The following is a 7,873-nucleotide window of genomic DNA, read 5'->3' as shown; positions in this document are numbered from 1 at the left end:
CAAACATGTTTAACGAATCATTTTCATAACTTGAAATGCAAATAGAAATTGTACATTTCTAAAAAATTATGCACAAGTTTTGCAAACAACAAAGTTATATGGTACTATTTACCTAAAAATGTAGCCAAGGCCTCAGGCGTTTTTTTATATAACCATTTAAGTCTATTTACAGAACAATCAGGTGTGCTGCATCAAATAAGAAGGCACACAAATTATTTGTGCCAGTCCAAAAAATGTAGTTTGTCTTCAGTATAACACAGAGGAGAACACCACAGGCCTAAACCCTGCAGGTCTGACAGCAGGAGGTGCATGAGTCCAGTTTTCCATGTGGGAACAGCATTTACACTGGAATCTGCCTTTGACGGCTTTTTTAGAGCAAATGTGAAATTCAGCAGTATAACTGACACACAATACAAAACAATAACTACACAACACACTAACTACAGCCTCCAAACACGCTAAACGTCACTAATGTCTCACATATGAAAACTTGCTCTCTCTCTGTCTTTCGCTCGCCCGCTTTCTGTCGCGGGTGTCACTCCTAAAAACTTCCCCTTCTCCCTAAACAACTAAATGTCACATGTTGCCATATCATTTTTTTGATTGGCTGACATGGTAAACTCTAACACCAATAGGGATGGGGTGTTTTTCTTTTTCTTTTTTCACTCGCAAGCGGAGAGTGTTTGCTAGCGCTGTCTGTAGAAAACGCCGTTTTTACCGTTCTTCCTGCTGTAAACGCCACTGTTTTGTTCAGAAAAAAAACATCACATGTATTTTTTATCATAACTCTGGTTTTACGTGGCCCATCGACACAATTCAAAAACTGGTATATAGTTTGAAGTCTGCACTTTCGACCCAAGGTGAAATGGAGACTCTGACTTACTGCATCTTGTAGCTGTGTCGTCTTAAATTGGTCATGTGATTTTGACGCGCCGGCGCGTCCGGCGACCCCAGAGGGTTAATTCTTCAAAGTGTTCGACAAGGCCCTGGAAACATTCCTCATGTCCACATGGACATGATGGCATCACGCAGTTGCTGCAGATTTGTTCTCTCTATTTGTGTGCGTGTGTGTGGTAACCACACCTTACCTTTCAGGGACAGGATCCTCTTCGTCCCAGCCCAACTAGTTTAAGGTAAAGAAATAAGAAACCTTTGGAGTTATCATTTATGTGCTCCTGTTCTACAGGTTCGTTCTTTCTTTTTGTGTTTCCATTCTGTTCCTCTAGTCTGGTCTCTGTTTGTCTTCTGTCTGTTTCAGGTTCCTATGTGTTCTTCTCAGTCTTAGTGATTTCCTATTTTATTCTGATAATGCACATAGGATGAGAGACTATGTTCAGTTTCATTTGGCCATGTTCCCCAGGTGTCTCCACACTGCCCTTGTATTTAAACCCTCATTTGGCTTTTGTACTTTCTTACATCCTCCCTCATATCTGTGTCCTTTGTCATGTAATTAATATATTCTTTGTGCTTATTTTCTGATTATATTGTTTTATGTACTTTAGTAATGAAGATTTGTAAAGCAAGGCCACTTTTGACTCACAAACCAAGTGCTCAGCCATACTGAAAAACAGGAAGTTAGTGTAGAGCTATACAAGCATATTAATAAATACGGGACGTCAGACAGAAAAGAGGAACTTGTACCATAAAAGGAGTTGTTGAATCTGTGTGACATGTAAAGTACCAAAATAACACCTATATGAAGCACATTTTATGATTCTAATGTTAGAGATCCTGCAACTGGCTTTGGGCTGTGCAGGGCTCTCTCTCTTCCAGAAGATGATTGAATTAAATATAAAATGTTTTGACGACTCTGAGTCGGGTTTTCTCTGTTCTATTATGGGGATCAAAGAATCGGGTTTTAATATTTGGGGTTTCTGCCCGGTTCCCTTTGCAACAGGGAGAACAAATGTGGCCGAAGGTTGGATCTGATATGAGGCGAACAGGAGACCGGTCTAAAAAGATTTAAAGGTAGGCACAAACCTGTTCAAAGAAAAAGCAAATTTGTGCATATTGGATGAATTCTAAATTATCTGTTTGCTGAGCTGACGATCTTAACTATTAAATTGGCTCAGTAATGGTAGAACTAAATTCTTTAGAATAAAGTAAAGCTTTGAAGTAATGATAATGAAACGTTGAGAATGACAGTACTGATTTAAAGGTTACAGGTTATTTCATGGTAAAAGACAAAGAGAATAATAAGTGTTTGAGAATATATAGGTGATTGGTCATTTTGGTTAAGTGCAAAGTTCAGAGGTGGGAACCTCGTCCCTTTTACAGACGTGTAAAAGGACCCTCCGGTGTGAGGATTATCCCAGGTGACACCTGCCAAGACTTGGGACCTTGGTTAAAAATAGTTAATGATCCAAGGATCATTTCTGTATGCCCTTATTTGGTCAGTAGAAAACCGGATTTCGGGCGTGAGAATGCTGAGGAATAAACCTTGGGTTGGTCAACGCTTTTAAATTGATTTAGAATTTTAGAAAATCGAATCAGTTGTGGTCCAGTAGTTACTGGTAAAATTGGTAAAATTGATTTTAAAGAAGGTCAGAATCTGGTGAAAGACGCTGCCATAGAGCGGGTCATATTCCAGGTGGACGCTTCATGAAGTAGGTTAGAATCTGGTGAAAGACGCTGCAAAGACATGTAAAGCAACAAAATAACACCTATATAAGACACATTTTATGATTCTAATGTTAGAGATCCTACAACTGGCGTTGGGCTGTGCAGGGCTCTCTCTTCCGGAAGATGATTGAATTAAATATAAAATGTTTTGACCACTCTGAGTTGGGTTTTCTCTGTTCTATTATGGGGATGAAAGAATCGGGTTTTAATACCTTCCTCGTGTGGGTTTCCTGTGATGCATTATAATCATATCGTTTACTCCTGACCTGTTTTTCTTGTATTCTGTGAGAGCTCAGCAAGAAAGCTGTTTAGTTTTTAAAGCAGAGTTTTACCTTGGGCTTTTGAAGTCCTGCATTTGGGTCCTACTTTGCCAGCCACACTTGCAGCTTGACAGTTAATCCATAGCAGACACCTTTATAATAAAAACAGGTTATTTGACTTGGTAAATATGTGCTAACTAGCTACAATATGTCTGTGAAGGTGCTCAGTCATCCAGGTCATCGTAGTCAAAGGAGCTTGCAAAGAAAAGCGTCTGGACTTCTTTAAGTTGCTTGAAGATGTTTCACCTCTCATCCAAGAAGCTTCTTCAGTTCTAAGGTCAAATGGTGGGGAGTCCCAGATTTAAACCTAGTGGGAGTGACCCCCCACAGAGGGACAAAAGGACCCCCTGTTGATCCTCTAATCGCCTGAGCCAAGGTGTGAAACTGGGTGTGAGTCCCAATCAGCCAGAGTTTCGGGTGAGCTCATTGTGAAACCTGGCCCCACCTTATCATGCGAATTCCTGAGGTCAGATGGCCCAGGATGTTAGTGGGCGTTAAGGCGTCTGGGGAGAAGCTACAATACTTTATTAAACTTCTGTCCCAAGTTGCATATTTTATAGCTAAATTGCCCTAAGAATATATTTGCTCAATTAATACAAGTCTGCTCAATTAACCCTCTGATGCATGAATTATGAAAGCCTTGGTCAAGATTTTTTTCTTAAGTGCTTTTATTCTTCTCAGGACATGAAAAAAAATGTTCAACTCTTTTTTTCCCAAAAATATGTTTTTTTTATAAAGTTATAAACTTGTCCACTCCAGTGGACTACATGCGCCTGAGCACTTAGCATGAAATACTGTGAATTTACTATAAAAATTAATTACCTTGTGTTCTATTGTAAATATACAAACACTTGTTTGCTTGTATCCTTTGAAAAACATCTCAGCAATTTTTTTGGAACTTTCAACTCATAAGGCCCCAATGTTTAGACGTAAATAACAAAACCAATCAACAGTCCTAGCTGTGAATCCTACACCTGAATATGGCAAACTATCTCCAACAAGAGAAACGTTTTTGAGTCTACACAGTTCTATAACGATGCAGGACAGTATTACCAAGCCCTTAGTAGCATGCTGGAAGAAAACACAAACTGACATCTTAGTCTCTGCATTTCCAAACACTTCTGTGTTCATCACACCTAGGCTGTCCGTAGTTCCTATGTCTCTGTTCTGCTCTGGCAGCCACTCTCATCATCACTGGACTTATCACTGAACTCATCATCACTGCACTCATCAATGAAATCATCATCACTGGAGCTGGATGGAATTTCCTGGACTATTCTGTACGCTGCCTTATTCTTTGCTGCATTTGAAGTCTACAAAATATGATAAAATAATTATTATAGTAACTCAAACTACAGCTGATCTGCACAGAAATACATATTTTAAATGAGTAGCTTATAAATGTAACAATTATATGCTTACTTATAACCAAAACAGTCCCAAAAAACAGTGAGACAATTTATGACTTATGTTAAAAAAATATAGTGGGTAATGCATGATGTCCACTACAGTGGACACATGGTTAATCGTAGTTTTCTACATATTAGACATAACAATTTCTTATTCCAAACAGATAATATCCTTCCCTAGATGTTACTGCATATCATCATATTTTTTTTACCTGTTGGGCTCTTTTAGCATAGAAGGATTGACAGGATATGCCAGCAGTGGTCGGCAGGGGTGACAGTTTGTCTGCCATCTTTGATTCAGAGGAAATTTACTTGCAGTTGCACTAACTGAACACTGAATTGACCTCAATGGAGCATGGCAGCAGAGAGCACTCTAAAGGCTAATATGCAGTTCCACCATAGAAACCAATGCATTAAAGAGATATGTACGTTTTAGTAGCTGTCCACTCCAGTGACCACTATGCATCAGAGGGTTAATACAATACTGCAGTCTTCCCTATCACATTCATGGCAGACCACACTAGTTTAAGTTTATCTCTGACTTCAGGTCTAGTGGGCTGTAGTTACAGTTAAAAACAATGAAATTGTGCTGCAGGTAAACTATAACAAGCAGATTTAGAAAGGCGTTTTTATGCATTCACAAAAGCTAAATGACTTTAATGAAAGACAAGATGCAACACTGATGTGAAATATGCTCTCCATCACTCTCAATAAGTCATAGTTAAGATAAAAGCAGCAGGAGTTTTAAATACAAAAGCCATCCACACAAGTTACTTTTTGAGGCTTTACTGAACAGTGGGATTTGATGTGGGTTTTGAATTCCGTTTCATCTTTATAGAGGTTCCTGTCGTCTCCCGTGAGCAATAAACTGTGAGAAAATGTTTTTTTCTATATATGAGAGATTTGAGCATGTTCCATATTATTTTAAGCATCTTTTAAATTGAACAGCAGAAGCCATTACACGCATACCATCCTGCTTTGAATCAAAACAGTTATCACAGAATCATGTTTCCTCTGATCCACAGCCAGTTTCAATGAGAAACTCACAAAGCACTTGATTCTCCTTTCCATTAGTTAAACTGTAACACAGTAGTGTTGTATACAGAACGTGGAAGAAATTAGCGATAAATGGCATTATGTATGCTTTCCTTCCTGACTGCTGCAACATGGATGTGATGGGTCAGTGCTGCATTCTCTATGGTCAGACTGTTTATACAGGGTGAATGTGACTGTGGTTTTAAGGCCCACATTAATCACCCCCTATGTCCATTCAGGGCCTTGAGTGACCTTGCATTGTTGGACTAAATGAGGAGAGTACAGGAAAGAAGACAAAAAAGCCTCCTGCTGGACTCTGTCCTGATTTCACACAGCTAATGTTGATGCTTTAAGGGCACTTCCACGCAGGAGTCAAAGACGGTCAGCTGTGAATGCCCTAATTCATTTAAACCACCAAAGTACAAAAAAGGGAATTGTATAGGGCTTAAAATCCCTGCTGTTCTGCTAGTTTCTCAGTCATAAGTGATAATGAAATAAAGACGAGTAAATGGCACTTTGATTTTCTAATAAGGCATAATAAATTTCTAATCATTCCTCATTAAAAGGTTAAAATAAGTTTTGTTTATTCAGCATTTTTTTGCTAGACTTGCTTACTCTGAGCGAGAGCTCGGGCACTGGCATGCAGCCTTAGGAGAATCAGAGCTTAGCTCTGTCCCCAGTTGCCCTTTGTCACATGTTGCACACAGCGGGAGATCGTGCATCAGATGTGTTCTCCCTGCTGAAGCAGACCGTGCAGACGGCCGGAGTCATGACGCCCACTTGGTCACTGTGAATTCTCTGGACAGTTCCTGTACTATTCTTACATGGGATCAATTGTACATCACACAGACTTCTTCCTGGGGGACTGGCAACATAAAGACTGCTTAATGTCCACTCAATGAGTTGGGATATTTGTGTTCTCACCTGCTCCTCTGAGGAATCTTCTGGAAAGCTTCCTAGCTGCAGTGCTTTCTGTAGTAAAAAAGGCTGGTGTTTTAATCACTCACAGAAATCCCACAAATTAACTTCAACATGTTAACACATTAACCATTACAAGAAGGGCCAAAGAATAGAGTCCACTGGTGTCCATAATTTCCTCCAAAGAAACTCAAACAGGAAATTTGTGTCTCGTCTGCATATTAAATAGTCACTAATCCAAATGGTTAAACCACTACAGTGAAGGCAGAGACTTGTGGGCTTCTAGTCCACAAGTATGTGGCAAACTGTTAGCACTAGATGGTCAAGGAAAGCCATGGCCTTTTTGGCAGACCCAGTCAAGTTTTCACATGGGAAGCTGATCACTGCGGCCTCTTGCTGGGACTCCGGAGGAAGACGGGGAGAAACAGGAAGCCACAAATGAGAACAGAAGCTGTTTATATGGCCTTATGCATACCAGACTGTCCATGTACATGCTTGGTCTACCCTTTAGGGCAAGTGGTCAAATGCCCCTGGGCTATGGACCACTGTTAAAGATGTAAACACATACCCAGATAATGTGATTTCTTTCCCTCTGGGCATTCAAACTCGGCAGGTGAATTTCAACTTTAGCTCCCCACAGCACATTTGTGCCCAAGAACCTTTGCACTCGTGTAGCTGTTAACGACAAAGTGCTCCAGATTGACCTTCTTGTTAAGACAAAATATATTTGTGGCATTAAAGACTTACCTGGAGCATCAAGGATACAATAACCTCTCTTAATTTAATGTTTTCACATGAACAGAAAGCCAAAGAGCACCCTTTTACTGGCCCAATAATGCCCCCTTCTATAAGTGGATAAGATCACATTGTTGTGCATGTGCATGCACTTTCAAGCAGTAGGGAACACATTCTGAACACACGGATCATCAGTCCAGCCGACCTCTTCAAGCTGTTAAAATATCAACTTCATGTCATATCCACAGATGTTTTAGCAGCATAAGAATTTCCGTAATTTTTGAGGCCAGATGCTGTTCCAGCATCTCTTGGTCCTGAGGGAATCCAAACTTGTATATCCCTCAAGGTTGTATTTTTCAGCAGTAGTCAGTGAAGTTGAAAGGGTGCTGTAAAATATATCTGTAAAGGCGCTTCTTGTTGTGGATCACATGAAATAAATCATAGAAAAGTTAAGATTGTCCTAAAAATTTCAGAATGATGCGATCCTCCCCTGAATTGTCATGGCCAAGAACATTGCTCATTGCAACCGAGTCGGCAAACATTTTTCAGACTTAACTGAGACAAGCAGAGAAAGGAAAAAAAAACAAACAAAACGAGCTGCAGTGCAGCAGCTGCCATGGGCCTGCTGAGTTCAGTCAACCACGGGGACTGTGGTCTGCAAGCAATTACTGCTGGCTAACACTGACACTAAAATTACAACCACTACATCACTACACTTTGGTCTAGAATAGCAGATCCCTGTAGATTTTGAGCATGGTAATTAAGTTTACGCCCTCCTACTAATGTTGACCAATTGCAGAGTGCCAGATTAGATATGAACAAACGTTTATATAT

General features: G+C 40.0%; 1 long non-coding RNA gene across 2 annotated transcripts in view; it reads left to right on the top strand.

Moving 5' to 3' along the window:
• Nucleotides 1-272: 272 nt before the first annotated feature.
• Nucleotides 273-7,873, top strand: part of LOC309690132 — a 30,914-nt gene continuing 23,313 nt past the window's right edge. Inside the window, exons 1-2 of one of the 2 annotated variants that reach the window (XR_014271611.1) lie at nt 274-1,133; nt 1,898-1,968. This is a non-coding gene — a long non-coding RNA (uncharacterized lncRNA). Of the gene's footprint in view, nt 1,134-1,897; nt 1,969-7,873 lie in introns of both variants that reach the window. The other variant, XR_014271610.1, reaches the window with a different exon arrangement.

The sequence above is a fragment of the Aulonocara stuartgranti genome (genome assembly GCF_965226115.1).
Source record: "Aulonocara stuartgranti genome assembly, chromosome: 2".
NCBI classification, from domain to species: Eukaryota; Metazoa; Chordata; class Actinopteri; order Cichliformes; family Cichlidae; genus Aulonocara; species Aulonocara stuartgranti.
The sequence above is the reverse complement of the archived record's forward strand: the minus strand, read 5'-3'. Positions and strand labels throughout refer to the sequence as shown.